At 41.1% G+C, this 17,265-nt stretch overlaps 1 long non-coding RNA gene across 1 annotated transcript in view; it reads right to left on the minus strand.

Moving 5' to 3' along the window:
• Positions 1-1,077: 1,077 nt before the first annotated feature.
• Positions 1,078-17,265, minus strand: part of LOC139046578 (uncharacterized) — a 96,661-nt gene continuing 80,473 nt past the window's right edge. The window contains exons 2-5 of the long non-coding RNA XR_011506730.1: positions 11,007-11,079; positions 8,964-9,366; positions 7,041-7,116; positions 1,078-2,741 (exon numbers count right to left, since the gene is read on the minus strand). This is a non-coding gene — a long non-coding RNA (uncharacterized lncRNA). The remainder of the gene's footprint in view (positions 2,742-7,040; positions 7,117-8,963; positions 9,367-11,006; positions 11,080-17,265) is intronic.

Consider the following 17,265-nt stretch of genomic DNA (forward strand, 5'->3'; position numbering starts at 1 on the left):
GGTAAGCTACCACAACCGAGATCAAAGGATCGCCAAATGGAGAGACGGCAAGCATGGCAAGTTTTCCTTTACTGCCAAATCCCACTGATCATCATGAAAGGACATTTTTGGATGCCACATCTCCATAAAACTTTTTTCTGATATTAACATACAATTTATTTTATGGTGTAAATAAAAAATGTGTTTTTGAAGGATTTTTAACTTCTTGTTTTGTTTCAAAAACAAGATCAAGAAAGCTACCTTCTGTGTAAAATTACTACTATGATGTCCAGGAATAGATCTTCCTTCTCTTTCTCCTGTCCCACCCTGTCCCCACTAGGCTGCCTTCTGGCTCTTCCTGGGCTGGAGATCTTCAAAGCTAATTCCTTTTGTCTTGAATGAATTTGTGAGTTCCTTGGAGACACCACTCCAAATGAAGATCTCTCTTTGTAGTTCCCTTAATGAGGTCAAAATTCATTCCCTGGCTGTTACTTAAGACACGCCTCAGCTTCTGCATCAGTGATACCCCTCCAAGTTCTTTCTGTCGGCAGTAAGTGCTCCCTGACGGGACTGCTATGGCAATGACCTTCAAGCTGGTTCCTTCCCAGTGGCTTACCTCTGGTCTTCCAGCTTCCAGTGTAGCTACAGCTCTTCCTCGGGACCGGCTACACAATTTGCAGGGCCCACTGCAAAATAAAAATGCTGGTCCTCTTGTTCAAAAATTAAGAATTTCAAGACGGCAACCATAGAGCACTAAACCACGTGCAGGTTCTTCTGAGTGTGGGGCCCAGTGTGACTGCACAGGTGTCAGGCCCAGCTCTTCACTTTCCTCCAAACTGGCAGCCATAGCCTCTCACAGTCTAGATTTCTCATGTCTTCAACACCATTGCACAATGTTTCCTAACATAACACAGCCCCTTTGAGTCCTGCCAGATAAGCAGGAAGCCAGGGGTAAACTCCCTCTGCCCCTCTCTTTGGAACACAGAAGGCAAACACCAAGTACTAGCTTTCTCTAAAGAAAATTTATGAATCTCATCAGCCTCATTCTTTGCTACTCTCAAGGTGAGCCCTGAACCAGAGGTTGCCCAAAATCTCCAAAGTCCATACTCTAGTGAACATCCAGCGAAGTCTTCCAGTAACTGCACCAGATTCCTCCAGGAATCCATCCCCTCCACTACCCTTGGCCCACTTGCTTCAAGATCATTGTGGAGCATGTGGATGAGTCTAAGCCATCAGCACATTGCCTTCCCCTCACCAGAGTCAGTGACAGGCAATAAGAGTTGTCAGTAGAACTACTGAGAAGAAGACTCCTGTTCTTCTCCCTTGGTAGAAAGAGGAATGGCGTGACATGATGTAGAACCTGCTAGTCGCCATCTTGGGACCACAGAAGTGAAATCAAGGGGTGTCAATGGAAAAAAGGCTGAAACCCAATTGTATCTTTTGAGCTCCTTCATCCAGCTGATATATACTGTAATGCTAAGTTAAATGAGCCAATGGATGGAACCGCTTTTTGTTTAAGCCAATTGAATTAGGTTTTCTGTAATTTATGACCAAAAGAGGTTTAACTGTTAAATTTACCACTATTAAGCTTTTGTAGTTAATCATTTCAATTGTATTCTTAAGTAATAATTACTACAAATATAAACTTTAAATAGTATTAAAATGCCATATTTTTTTTACCATTAACCTCCTATATCTTCCCACTGTTTTGTTATTATTCAAGTCTGGGTGACCACATTGTTCCTTCATACCCAAGTAAAAAGGAACTAACATGATGTATAAAACTATACAACTGACATGAGGCCACATGTTAGAAGCATGATATTTTGCAGATAATAGTAACAAAGAACATAAGGTCTTTGAGCCTCTCAGAGACGTGTTCTAGAAAATATCAATGAATGAACATGAAGAGTAGTTATAATTCATTATTTGATGCTGGCAAACAAAATAGAAGGTCATCACTTATATAACTTACAGAATGTTCTCACATAACTTTAGTAATATACATGTCGTTTTTTAAAAATGGTTTTTAACGTTTTTTAAGTTGTTGCTGTCCTTAATAATTGTCATTTTTGAAACAAAAGACAAATGAAGAGAAAATTATTAGCAAAAACAGCACAAGGAATATTTAAAAGCTTGACCTTTCATTTCCTCCCACCCAGTGGAACTCATATGTTAAGGTGAAACTATAATGTATCTTTCATATTTTCTATCCATCAAAGACACTGATACTTACGTATCATCTTTTCCTCATCAACATAAACACTTCCTTGAATGACAGCAAGGACAAACCATACAAATATCTAAAAGCAAGAGGAATGCTCTTCTTAGAAGAAATGCAGCATAGTTGGTCTTCTGTTCTAGGAATGCTACTGCCCTAACTACTCGTAACGACAGATTAACATTTGATTTTTATTATTTTAAAGACAAAGCTGGAGGAGACTACTGTGGTGGAGATAATAATTTAAATGCTCTGCAGCTGCATTCATGAATAGCACTCTCTTTGAAGTATAGAATTAATAGTTAAACTATACACCTCAAAGAGGGCCCCAAAAGGTGACCAGAGCATGCTAACTCTGCAATTTTAAAATGAGAGCATTTCCAGAGGTGTGCACACGTGGATGCCAAGAACATCCCATCTGGGGCCTGTCCCACCCACCAGCTCTCTACGGTAGTCTTCTTTGAAGTCTAAGGAGGCCGTGAGGGAAGATGGAGAGGAATTTTTCCAGGATGATGGGCCAGGAATATTCTTGCAAATTGCCCTATAAACAAACAAAAACAAAAAGACTGTGAATCCCAACTGTACTGTAACTTAAATGCAGCATTCTTCCCCATGAAAACTCTAAAAGACTTTATATAAGTTCTCCTAACAAGAGTAAAGCAATCTTCCTGATTAAGATGACAGTTTTTAAAGGATTCCTTGAAAGGATAGAGGAAAAAAAAGAAAGCGCTACAGATTTAGCACACTTTTGGTGGAGACATAAAAAATTGGATCATGAAATGACGACTACGGGATTAATTACCAAGTGTGCCGGAGTCTCAGGATCTCTACCCGCCAGGCCACCCCGCACAGACACAAATGGCCGAGAAATTATCTCAATGATACACGAGTCTGAGCTGGTCACTGTCCTGCTCAAACCCCTGCGTGAGCTCCCCACCACCTACAGAAGAGGCCCACGTCTTCAGCATGGTGCACAAAATCCATTCAAGGTCGTCCCCTGCTCTCTCTTCAGCCTCATCTCCTGGCATATCCCACCCCTTCCACACACACACACACACACACACACACACACTTCCACCACACACATACACACCCGCGCGCAGGTGCATCTTACACTCCAATCAAGCTGAATAGCTTGCAAATAGAGCTTTGTACATGCTATTTTCTCTAACCCAAAGGTCAGCAATTTTTTTCTATAAAGGGGCAATAGTGAATACTTTTGGCTTTTGAACTACATGGTTTCTGTTGCAACAAACCTGCTTTTGGACATCAATGAATGGGCATGGTTGTGTTCCCAAAAAACTTTAGTTATGGATATTAAAATGTGAATTTCATGTAATTTACATGTGTCATGAAATATTATTTTTCCTTTTTTCCCCCACCATTTAAATATATTTAAGCCACTCTTAGCTCCCAGACCACACACAAACCGGCAGTGGGTCAGCTTTGGGCCCCGTTCTAGATTACTGGGGTGCCAAACTTACCCTTTAAGACAGTTCTGGTGGCTTCCAGGATCAAGCACAGGGCTACCACGATCATGTTAATACTTCTCTCTAATATCACTTATTTCAATATTTTAAATAATTCTTACTACCTTTCTCCCCACCCAGCTCTGAGCCACTTACAAGCAGGAAAAGTCATGCAATTCTGTATCCCACCAAGCACTCAACATGTGCCAAGGGAAGAATTAGATAAAGTGAGGGGACTCTCAGTTTTAGACACCTTTTTTCTCTTTTCCTCTAAAGTATTTCTGAGGAGTCATTCCTCCGTGAATAAAAGCTATTAGGTACAGTGGGAATAGGAGACAGTCTGCCTGGGAGATCAGAGCCTGTCAATGTGGAACCCAGGTTCCCTGTCGATGCTAATTGCTAATACAACCTGGATTAAGGTGTGGCTGACAGTCATTCATTCCAGAGACATTCCGCGGCTGCTGGGTATTAGGGTTAGAGCTGGGAACGGGACAAAGATACTCCTTGCCCTGAGGAATTTACAGATGGGTCAGGAAGAAAGGCTTCAAAAGCTAGTCTGATGAGAAAGTAAAGAGCTACAGGAGCGCTGTGTGGAGGATCCAGTCCTGTGGGAAAGGGAGAGGCTTAGGAAGGATCCCTGAGGAAGCGGTAGGCACACCAACACCTGAAGGAGAAGTCAAAATTGGCTAGGTGAAAAGAAGGAAGGGTGTCCACGTAGAAGGAACAGTCTGTATGAAGGCTCAGAAGGACACGAACCAGAGAGGCTTTCTCAACCATCTCCACTCTATTAACATATGCCTTAGGCCTTACAAGGGATTCTCAGGGAACCAGCTGCTGCCTGACCCAAGTCAGGCTCCATCACCTGCAACCTGAGAGCAGCGAGTTCAATGCTGTCCACCATCCTCCCTGAATATATTCATGCTCACTGCCTCCACCATTCCTTCGCTGCTCTTCGTGCTTTTTGTCTAATGAGAAGTGCCATGGGTCGCACTCTTGCAATTTTTCATTTGGGTTTCCCTTCTCCCTCCCTTAGTTTTTGAGCCCTGTAAGGGAATAGACGTTATTTTCTACAGCATTGCCTTAACTCCACACCTCTTTAAGACGTCATTCATTCAAGAGATATTTATTAAGCTCTGTTCTAGGGGCCTGGGATATGTCAGACTAAAACAGACAAAGATCTTGCACTGGTGGATCTTGCACAGGGTCGGAGCCGGGGGGGAGGCAGGGGCAAGAAGAGGTGATAAATACAAAAATAATGAATGGGTAAATTATGTAGTATATTAGACAGCTGTGAGGAGAAAAGGATGTAGGGCATATAATGGGAACTGTGGAGTTGAGGGTGCATTTTAAGGAGGGATTTCCAGAAAGACCTGGTTGTCAAGGAAACTTTGAGCAAAGACAACAGAAGAGAGGGAATTGCGATGGGGCTGTTTTCAGGAAGAGAGAACACCCAGTGCAAAAGGAATCAGAAAGGAACAGGGCCCATTCTGTGAACTGCAGGAAGGACTTGGTGACAAAAGAATGAGGGGAGAAGTTGCAGGAGATGAGCTCAGATGATAGAGGGTGAGGACAGAAGCAGCGAGGCTGGTGAGGAGCCCATTACAGTAATCCAGGTGAGAGCTGAGGGCAGGAGAAGCCATGGGATCCTGGAGAGCTGTTGGAATGAAGCCAGCAGTCTCTCCTCACTGTCTACATGTGGGGCACGAAATAGAAGGGACAAGAAAGACTCCAAATTTTTGGCTGGAGCAACTGGAATTTTGGAGTTGCCTTTGGCTGATTAAGACATGGAAGTCGGCAGTGGAGCAAATTTGAGAAGCAAATCGGAAGCTGAATTTACTGAAAATTAAATTTTTCTTAGACTTTTAAGTAGAAATATCATAAGCAATTGAATATATGAGTCTGTCTCCAAAGAGAGTTCTGAGCTGGTGGTATAAATTTGGGCATCTTCAGCACATAAACAACAAGTAGAGCAGGAGCTGGGGTAATGTCCCCAAGGGGCTGAATGGAGACTGAGAAGAGAAAAGGCCCCAGGACTGAGTGCCAAGGTCCCTGACACTAGAGTCATTTATTGTCATCGTTGCTGAACTGACGGGTTCACCAACTGGCTTGGGTAAGAAATAATACAATGGTCCCAGTAATGCATTAGAAGCATATGTCCTAACCTCTCATATTACAGCAAATGATATTGCAGATTATTGAGAATACGGTTGGAGCATGCTATACTAACAACAACAAAAATACAAGAATCTTTCAGCAGTGGCCATGAACAAAGCGAAAATTATGTACAAACATATACCCATATATATTTCAAGGGAAAGTGCAGAAAACTCTATTCAGGAACTCCAACTTTAACTTGTAGCCTAGATACAAAGAAGAACAAGACGACAAGGACAAAAAAAAAAGCCAACTGAAAGCCTGGTGGGAACCGGTGGGGAAAACATGCCATCTCCCTTCTGGGTGAGGGGTCCAGAGCCCGGGAGCAGTATTTCCGGCAGTGCATCCCTGGGCGGAGAGACTTTCTGAAATTGGTTTGATCCTGATGAACTCTAAATGCGGAAGACCAGAAAGAGATCAGAGATCCAAGTTCCTTCTCCCTGCAAAGCAACAGCTTCCCTCTCCACTTACAGTCTCACTGTGGAAACAGATCATGCAGGAATCTTTACAGCTGTACCATCGGGAAAACCCATTTTTTAAAACAATTTTTTGAGATATCTGGCGGAAACATTTTCTGTGCTCCAAATAGCACTGTGACAACACAAGCACAACCCAATGCCAAAATCTGAGTATTTCAACCCATTATCAAAAGGGTGCATAATCCCAGGACAGCAGAGACCATTGGCTGTTCAGTGCTCACCCTTTCCAAGATCAACTTCCTGCTCTTCCTGAAAGAACACTGCCCCTTGCACTAATGCACAGTGCAGGATCAGAGGGGAAGCTCCTAGTGCGGTAAGAGAAGGGCGGTTGAGGGGTGGCAGTAGAGAGCATGAGTGAGAAAACTCCCTATGCACTTAGGGGAAATTGTACCAGTACTTCAGTAGAAATCTTTGAGCAGTACTCAAAGATATAAGAGCAATATGTCCTACTAGAATCCTAAACATTTGGAATGAAAGTTGATTTACTTTTTTTCCCACTCTTTCTTCCTTTCTTTCTTTTTTCTTCTTAAATTATAGCCCTGCAATTTACTGGAGCTGAAGACCCTTTCTTCCTGACAAGCTAAGATGAGTTTTTTTGTAGGGGGATGGAGCGTTGTTAGAACAAGAGACTAGAAGCTAAATTCCTGGGCTTTGTTCCTAGTTCTGACTGTGCTGATGGAAAAGAACCATGTCTGGAAGCCTATAAATATATGCCGTAAATGTGTCAGTTCTACTTACACTCTATAGGAACAGTGCTCTCTCTTGACAGAATAATATTACCATCATTGCAGTGCATATAAGCCAGTTGCAGTTTCTAAAATTAAAAAACAAAAACAAAAACAAAAACACAGTTGGGAGGAACATCCCCTGAATGGCAGCAATTGTGTTCACCCTGGGAACAATTGTTTAGACAACATTTAATCAGGTCCATGACTACTCGTAAACTACTTGACTAGTACTTTACGTGACAAATTTCAGAAAGTTCAATCTTGTGCCACTAGGGAAAAAATCCGTAAAAATTTCTGTATTTACATTATCAATAGTTATTATTTTAGGGGCCAGCCCCGTGGCCGAGTGGTTAAGTTTGTGCGCTCCGCTTCGGCGGCCCAGGGTTTCGCCGGTTCGGATCCTGGGTTTGGACATGGCATCGCTCGTCAGGCCACAGTGAGGCAGCATCCCACATGCCACAACTAGAGGGACCCACAACTAAAAAATATACAACTATGTACTGGGGGGATAAGGGGGAGAAAAAGCAGGAAAAAAAAAAAAAGATTGGCAACAGTTGTTAGCTCAGGCGCCAATCTTTAAAAAAAATAGTTATTATTTTATGAAGTGAAAATGACTAATGAATGAAAAATTGAATTATTCTTCAACACTTAAGTCATTTATGTGGGATTTTAATATTCTATGTGCTCTCTTCCACTTTAGATTTGGGAACAGAGGAGTGACAGCAGATTCTAGTCTGCTTCCTTGTTCAAATGAAATGGAATATTTTCAATAAAATTCCTCAAATCAATTGACAATTAGCATATTTTCTTGAAAATCTATTTTTGTGTATCAACCTCATATTCTTCCCTGCTTTGGTTTATTTTTATAAATACTATTTTACTATGTAACCGAGGTACACATCTCATAAAATATGCACTGACCAAATAGGCGGACATTGGGGTTTCTTTTTCGATCAGAAGACTGACAAATTAGGACAGGGAGCATGGGGAATAGCCCCAGAAATGGAAAGGGATTCTCCTAAAGTGTCTTACTCATTGTCAATGTCAGGAAACTCCCCATGGAATGTTCCTGAATGTTGAGTCCAGTCTAGTTTAAAATGACTCACGTATACACTACTTCTCCCAGAATTCAGATCCATGGAGTATCCCTCAGGCTTTCTGGAATCACAAGCACCCTTCTCTTCTTTAATATATGAATTAAAAATCAACAACATTTTAAGTTAACCTAATAAATTTCCTCCATGGTCTGGCCTGCAAGATAATTTTCAAGCATAACTAAGACATTTACTTTATTGAATTCCTTTCACATCAAATAATCAACTAATGCTATTTTTACTAAATTTCATGCTATAAATGTGGTATACATGGTAAATGCTGAAAACAATTAGATTTAAAAGGCATAAACTACATTGGATCTTTCTGTTTATAATTTTAACCTCTTTGACGTGAAGTGTCCTGTTTCTAACTCTTCTATACTTTTAATTTTAAGGAAATTTTTTTCTTGCAAGTCAGCAATCATCATAGTCCTAAAAGTACAAAAGACAGCTAAATTATCTATCCTCTTTTCTGACCACGATAACTTCTGAACTTTCACTTTGGTTAAGATTAAACAGGACCCCAGCAAAAGATTTCAAGAGCAGCCTTTGGACCGCTGGTCCTGGGTGTCCTAAGCAGCTGCTTCCTGGAGTTTAAAGGGCAGGCTGAAGTGTAGCGTAAGGTTGCCATGAAAAGCAGTAAATAATGATTATAAAATGCTTGGTAAATGCTTTTAATGTGACACATAAAGGCTCTATAATAAAAGATCCTCCAGCAAGGTATAAGGGAACCCTGTGCTGGTGGAGGCGTTGGCCTTCAGATGACTAATAACCGTGATTAGTGAAAACCTCACAGCTCCTCTGAGAGCGGTATTATTCCATGTTGTCACATTTGTTACCTCCAAATATGGGAAAGTTATTTTTTATTTCCTCTTCCAAAGCTTCGCTCTTGATTGAGAACAGCGGTGTGAATCTCTGCTCTGATGCCAGCAGGTGAATCATGGCCGTAGAAACCGCAGGTGTCAAGAGAGCAGATTGTCCCTGGCTGGACTATGACTGGAGGCCTTACAGAGTACTGTCTGGTTCTCAAGCTGCAGACCTGCCTCTTGTCCTTGGAGTTTCTTCTTCTGTCTATTCATTTCTTGTTAATTTGATATTCATTTATATATTTCTTGGTTTCAATGTAGACCTATTCTCGTAAATCTCATGAAATAACCACCTTCGACGTCGTGTTTCCTCTCTACATGTAAGCAGCATCCGTCTCAGACCCACAAACAGCACTCTCAGACCTTGGCCTTGCACCTGAAAAACATGTCCTTTAATCAATAAAGTTGATCATTTATCTCGATCCAAATGACTTCTTTTTAGTTTTATGCATGCAGCCAACTTTTAGACTAACTGTTGCTTAATGTTATAGATTTTGTTACATTGGTAAGTCATTAAAAAAGACAATGCTCTTTTGTCTTTATCACAATTTATATAAAAACGAATATAATTTGTCCCATGATATATTGTACATGTTAGTGATGATATCTGTCACAAAATTTAAATAGTCTATCCACCTGTATCCCTAATGATGTTTATACCTCATGTTCCCTGTTTCTATCGTATAAAATCTTTCCGTAAAATCTGTTTATCCAGTACCACACTTTTAATCCAAACTCCCCTCCTTATTTGGGCCAGTCTACAACTAAGATCCTCTTGTAGGGACTGGAGAGGCAAAGAGGGGAACAAGTGGAGGGAAAGGATGGGAGTACACTTCCCTGGGAGACAGAATATTTTTATTTTCTGGGGACATGTTTCAAACACACGTGTGCACACCACAGACATTTTGATATGTTCCCCTTTTTGAGTTATTCATTAATTCAGCTAATATTTGTTTAGTATCTTCCATAAGCCGGGCTCTGTCCTCGTGCACGTGAAAATCCCGGGCAGAAATGGGAGCTGCTGAGAGGCAGAGGTAGTGCGCAGAATCAGGAGGAGACCCCACTCGATGGGGACCCGAAAGGGTCATTCGCTTTTATGTCAGTGTTTCTTAGCCAATTATTCAACCTTTTGAAATATATTTTCCCAAAAGAAGACTTCCCATGAGATCTTAGTTAAGTCATTTAATCTTTCTGGAGTTTAATTTTTTTATCTGTGTAATCAAGCAGTTGACTTGTTAGAAAGCAGTTAAATATGGGCTACATAGAATTTTATTTGCCAAATGCCTTTTTATATGAGGCTAATCAGTCTATGTCACTGTCTTTCACATACAATAGCTAAATCATCAATGCGCCTCAAAAGATGTGCAACGATGGCACAAGTGGAAGATAGATTTCCAGGCCCGAGGCGTTAACCACGGTTTTGGTGGAGTCAAGCCATACCCTCTGCTAGGGTCTCATCACAATTACATTGCCACACACAAATTGAAGTGTTGAGAACACCCACCTAATGTCTGATTTTCGGCTTGCACAGTGAAAGGATGCACTATATTTCAATAGGCTGTATAAAAATTAAAAAGACTAAGACCATTGAGTATGGGAAGGATTTACAGAAACAGAATCCCCCATTCAAGTTGGCAGGAATATATTCATTGCAGCCACTTTGGACAGCAATTTGGCAATATCGAGGGCAAGTGAAAATGTGCGTGACCAACAAACACGTGCAATCTCATCTCTGGGAAAACACACCCGCACGCGCAGGGAGGCAGGTCCAAGGATGTTTACTGGGATATGGTTTGGAAGAGAAATGGAGGTGACCAAATCATAAATGAACATTTGGAGGGGACTAACTAGATAAAATACTGCATGTGCACACAATGCATTACTGTGTGATGGTTATAATTCACAAAATAAACATGTGAGCGGCACATCGCAGCATATGTTGTTAGTAAAGAAAGCGCATGCCAAGATGATCCATAAACTATGATCTGGAAGCACATGTAAAACAAGATTGCATACCGGTTGTGGCTCCTGACATGTAGGTCACATTGGAAGGATTCTCATCAGACTCAAGATTGTTGTGATTTCGTTTCTGCAGAAGAAAGGAGGGGAATGAAGCTGCGGCAGGGGTGCTCGTGCTATCTACAGGGTGTACTGTCTTTCTCTTTTCTGCCTTTTTCTTAAGAGAATTAATGCATTACTTCTTTATTTTGCCCATCTTTTTCCCCAAGAGCATGAACACATGAAATAATAGAGATTTTAAAAAGAAACAGGCAGCAAATATTGCAAAAGGCATAACAGTTTTAAATGTGTATGATGAGAGTCTAGTTGATTGTTACATTACATTCTTTGTACTTTCCTGTATTTTACCAATTTCTCCAATTGGAAGAAAAAGTCAGTTCTAGAAGGAAGCTAGCCAAGTTGTAGTTTCTCTGTCACATCCACGTGCGTGCACAGGGCCCTCCACCGTTTGTTAGCTGTGAGATTTGGGGCAGATCACTTAACCTCTCAAGACCTCAGGCGTCTCTCGGGGGGGCATGATACCTTACCCCTGAGAGCCCAGGGCTGTACCACATGGTCTCTGGAGATGCTTTAGTTCTCAACACTGTGGTATCAGCTTTGCCTGCCTCTCCAGAGACAGAAGTCACAAATCTCACTGAACCTCCCCTTCCTTCAGTTGCCACTCCACTCTGCAACCTGTCCGCTGCATCAGAGAGCCTGGAAGTGCAGTCCTGGTCCGAGCTGGCTGGTGGCTGCTGCGGAGACCCCTGGGGAAGCTTCCACTGAGCGAGGAGAAAGAGGAAAGCCTCCTCCCCAGGCAGGTACTGCAGTAGGCTGGGGGACCAGCTGTGGGAAGGGGACATGGAGGGAGGGATAGTCAGCACCAGGGAGGGTGGGGACCAAGGAGAGGGAAAGGCGAGCGCAAAGGACAGCAGTGGACAAGCAGAAATGCAGACATCAGGAAGGGGAGCGGACAGCCAGGGAAAACACAGTGTCATCTGGGTGTGAACGTGCTAGCTCTAATAAAAAGGAACACGACTACTTGTGTCTGAGCAAAAGAGGCAAGGACTGTTCCAAATGCGCAGGCTCTGTTCTCACTGGCCTTGATTCTCACAAATGCAAACACGTGCCTGCTCGGCGCATCTTGGTGGAATGATGTGACCGAAGCCCCAGGTAAAACTGAAGGAGTCACTCAACCCCTCGGCCTCAGCTTCCTCCATTTCGCTCCAGCACCACGCCTTCAATTTAGGAGAGCAAGACCTAGACAGCTTTACCCACGTGCCTAAGCCACGATTCAATTCCAACTGAGTAACTTTGTTCATACAAGTCTTTTGAACAGCTCTGCATTTTTTCTCTGCCCATTTCGTAGAGTAGGGGTAAAACATGGAACATCACTTTCCATTGCAAGTTGTTTATACCATCCTTTTGTTTACTCATGAAAAATTGCAATTTCATACTTTTTTAAAAAGTCTAGTGAATCAGACTTTCCCCACCCCACCCAAATAGGTGTGTTGGTTACAATGGCAATTAAGTCAATATTAATTTCCAAACACCTAAAAGGAACTACTAGACTAAGCAAGTATTCCAAGAACTATTTCTCAGCCAGAGTTATACCAAGCTCTCTTTAGCAGCCAGCAATGCGTGTATAATATGTAACAGCAAGACCTAGACAGGAGTTATTTCAACAAATCCCAGGTGACTGGCCTCAAGTGACTGTTCTAAGTGGGATTTCACAACGTGGGAGCTTAGCTCTGTGAATTGACTTTTCTACACTGATTTAAAAATCCTTTCACCAGATGTAGGTTTCAACCACACTTAGCTATGCCATTTTCATATATATAATTTTTCCCTTAGTTCTCAAATTCCATCATAAAATGGGAAGAGTGATACAAACACTGTTTCTCTATTTGGAATTTAATATGTAAGATAGGTTTTTTTTTCCTTCTGGAAAAATGTGAATCCACATTGTTCCAACATTTGGAAAATTATTCCTCTCATGCCAGACCTATAACAGAGCAATAAAATGTGTCGCAGTTGGGTGGAGCTCCCCAGATTCCAGAAGTCTGTGAAATTCAGTGGCCCCCAAGTTTAAAAAATAAAATGTGTGTTTATTTTGTCCTTAACACATTTCTAATTTGTTTTTGCAGATTGTTCTTTCTTAACAAGGGAAAGCTATTTTTGTATTGTTGCCAAGAGACTCCAGAAACCAACAGCCTGATCAAAATAATAACTTCCTGTAATGAACAGTCTTGCTGGTTCAAAGGTATTTAATTCTATAATTTTTTTCTGAAAATGTAAATTAAAGGCTTTTAAGCTTTAGTGACATGACGGTGCAGCTTCGGAATCTTGCCTTAAATCAGCCTGCCCTACTTTCCTTGCTATATTGGGCAAGGTAAGGAACAATGCTTTCCTCTTTGAAACACTATAGCACTTTTGAAAATACTGACAGATTTATGTATTAGTTCTGAATGCTATTTGCTTAACGTTTCTTTAAAAATGATAGGCTAATAAAAAACATAGTACAAAAAAATCTCTGACACATTGACAGCATAACACAGTTTACAATCAATCCTAAAATAAAGTTCGAAATTTAAATTTTGCTTCCTTTTTTTTTTCCTGAAACCTCACGTGAACAAAGTAGGAAATAAGTTGCAGGTGATACAAGCTATAATATTATGAATTCTTCTCCCACAAAAGAAACTATAAAATGCATTTCTTTTTTTACTAAGATATAATTCACATGTAACATTATATTAGTTTCAACATAAAATGTACTTCTTATTGTAAGTTTTCTGCACTAAGAATGCTAGATCTTCTTCTAATAATAAACACCAATTACCTAGTAAGACATACTCTTATAGATTCACACTATTGTAATAGCAATTGTATTATAATAAAGTTCTAGCGGTATTTATTATAAAATCTTCTCCTTAATATGTATATGCACTAAATTTACATGTTCTTCCATTATGTATACCTCTAAGTTTGCTCATCAGCTTGGTCTCCACCAGAAAGCCAGTGTTATAAGACAGAAGAGAAAGATAAATTATTATGTAGACGTTTCAATGTCAAAGGACATGTTAAAAGGTAAGTAATTGAAAATACCTTCTTTGGGGTTGGTACAACACCAACAGGCAATGATGCCAATGCGGAAATTTGATAAGCTTAGGTGTGTTTACCATGGAACTACTTAGGGGTCGAAGGTGAAACAAAGTGAAGCTGGTTTCTGTGCTGGCCCGTCCCTGCTCCCTGCTCTTTGCTAGTGAGGCAAAAAGGAAAGTTCAACCAAATTATTTTTAAAATGACAGAAAAGTACTGTCATTAGAGCTTGAAGAAGTAATTAAACTTCTTTTTTGACCCAAAAATCCCTTTCACTCAGAGGGTCTTTCTCCTATAAATTCAGTGAAAACAAATCCTTGAAAATTCATACTACTTTTTTTTTATTTTGTAAACTTATTTTATGAAAGCACAACTTGATAGTCTGGATTAAACCGTGTCCTATCCAAACGTCTGTGGAGTCAGAGCTGATGAATAAATTTCTCACTTCGTTTTCTCTGAGAAAGTATTCCAGTCCCAATTCAAAAGGCCACACCACAGTGTCCTGGCATGTTGTCGTGTTTTCGAGCAGCGAGTAGCTGCACTGTGGCCCAGCCAGATGAGGACACTCCGCCTGCCCCTGGAGCTTTGCTCTGGCTCCTCCACTCAGAGCAAAGATACAGACCCAGCAACTTTTCACAAAGAAGCTAAAGGCATCATCTTTGCTCATTAGCTGAAGACACCAAATAATGTTTAAAAGAAAAAAAATACTAACATAGGACAGCCTTTCTTATTCCAAAAAGTGTTAAAACAGACACATACGCCAAAATCCGTGTAAAATAAAGGCAGCACCAAAGTCAATGAAAATGCAGGAACAGGCTATTTGAAAACAAAGAACGTTGAGTTCCTTATTTCTCATCTTACAGCAAGATGAATTACAGATAGATTGACATATAAACAACAACAAAAAAAATCTAGAAGACATAATTTAATACTTTTTCTGACCTCTAATGTACAGAACGGAAACTTTCTAAACTCAAAAGCAATTGTAGAAATTGAAAAGTTTAACATTTTAAAATAAACTTCAGGAAAAAGATCACTATCAAAATTAAAAGACAAACTAGGAACCACATTCACGATAAATATACGCAAAATGGGTTAATAGCTTGAATTTTTAAAGAGTACCTATACATTATAAGAAGAACACTAAGACCTCCAACACAAAAATAGGCAAAATTACTAGCAGGAAAGTTACAAAGGAGGAAATGCAAATGGATGATAAGCATATGTAAACAAAGTTTCAATACACTAGTAATCAAAGAAATGGGAATTACATTGCAATGCATTTTTTTTTATGGCTAGCAAATAAGCAGAGAGTTTGGGTAACCACACTAAGCAACACCACTGAGCATTTACTGAAAAATATATGTTATGGAATTATCGGTCAGAATACATATTAGTAGATTCCAAGTTAATTAATAACTGGTTTGGAATGGGCTTGACGGATCGGAAGGGACACAGGCACCAAAGTGGAGAAGGTCCTGGAGTTCCTCCTGTGCCTTGGAGAAGTCTGAGGGTTCTCAGGAAGGGGCAGGAAGGCTGGGGGGCACTGGAGGAGGGGCTCATCTAGTGGTTAGTAAATAACTTACCACTATACAAATATTTTAGTATTTTAACAAGCAAGTCTCCAATCACTCAGTAGCAAATGCTGCCTTGCCTGGCATCCCACAGCCCACTTGGGTGGGGTCCTTGGTTCTCTGCACCACCTGCTGCTGCTGGAGTCTGGCTTCAAAGCCAACAGAGTTCGGAACCCAGGGCCCTGCTATGCCTGATGGAGCGCCCAGCTGCCACCCCCTCACACATTGCTGGATCTTCTTGGCAATCCAACCTAACGCGGATGGAGTCCACATTGGCTCCCTCATCCCAGGGGACAACCTACAGCTAGACTGGCTCATTTGCCCCAGACCCTGCCCCTTCCTGCCTTCCTGCCTTCCCACTCAGCAGTCCTACTGCTGACCTCCCAGCAGCAGCTTACGGTTAAGCTGGCATGGATTTTGAGTGTGTGATGTTCTCATTTTACTAATTAATCTCCAAAAGAAAATTTTTGGCAAAGTTAAGTTCAATGATTTTGCTGACTTTCTTCTTGGCTTTAAGGGAAAATGCAAAAAAAAAAAAAAAGTGCTTTATCTGTTATCAGGCAATGTCGTACAGCAGAGTTCATGGTTTTACAAGACCAGTGGGTACGTCTTCATGATGTTCCAGTAAGGGACCATTTCTAAAAAAAAAATCTCCAGAAAATTATTTCACTGGAATTAGTTGTCTTCTCTAAATTTTAAAACCAAAGTTGTCTTTCACAATTGAAACCATAATACTAGTTTTTCTAAACTTTTATTACTATGGAAATTTGTTACAAACAAGCATCTTCAAATAAAAACTTGAATCTGTTTTATTCTTTGCCTCCATATGGTGCAGCAACTAATAATTCCACAATATACAAAGATTCCCTGTGGTGAGTGCGTTACAGGGCCGCTTTCTGTGTAAAAATGTGTCATCTGAAATCCCCTTTGGGAATTTCCCTCCTGAGAACTACTTAGTGCCATTAATACACCCTTGAGAAAATGATACAAGAAACTCATGTCAATCTAATTCTGCAGATTTTACAAGTTCTCCAGGCTGGTTACATGTTTGTGTATGAAACAGCTCAATGACACAAATCGGGCTTTTTCTCTTCCTCTGAACGGATGAGCTCTGTGTTTGCTCCTGAGCAGAGCAGGAATGTGTTTAAACACGAAGCCAAAAAGAGACACCTGGCCTGATTTCAGGCTCTTCCCATCTACCCTTTACTCCACACCACCCAGAAAGTTTACATGCCCCAAGTCACGCCAGACAGGTGACAGTGACAGCTGACGTGCAGGCAGGCAGTCAGACAGTGACGACGTTCTAAGCGGGAGTCAGTGCTAGCACAGGGAGATGGCACTGGAGAATCAAGAGGAGCCGTGTCTGTACCCTCAAAGCGAGAGCCATGTCGAAAAGGGGTAAAGATGAGTGACTCACTATTTAGCCAAGTGACAACGGCAATGACAATGACACCCAACATTTGCTGAGTGTTTACTGTGCATCAGGGCTAAAGTGCTTTATGTGGACTAGCACACTTAGGTCTCACAGCAGCCCTGTGGGGTGGGTACTGTCATTAGTGCCATTGACGAATGAGGAAACTTGGGCACTAAGTCGTTAGATAACC

This window comes from Equus asinus, chromosome 11 (genome assembly GCF_041296235.1).
Source record: "Equus asinus isolate D_3611 breed Donkey chromosome 11, EquAss-T2T_v2, whole genome shotgun sequence".
Taxonomy (NCBI): Eukaryota; Metazoa; Chordata; class Mammalia; order Perissodactyla; family Equidae; genus Equus; species Equus asinus.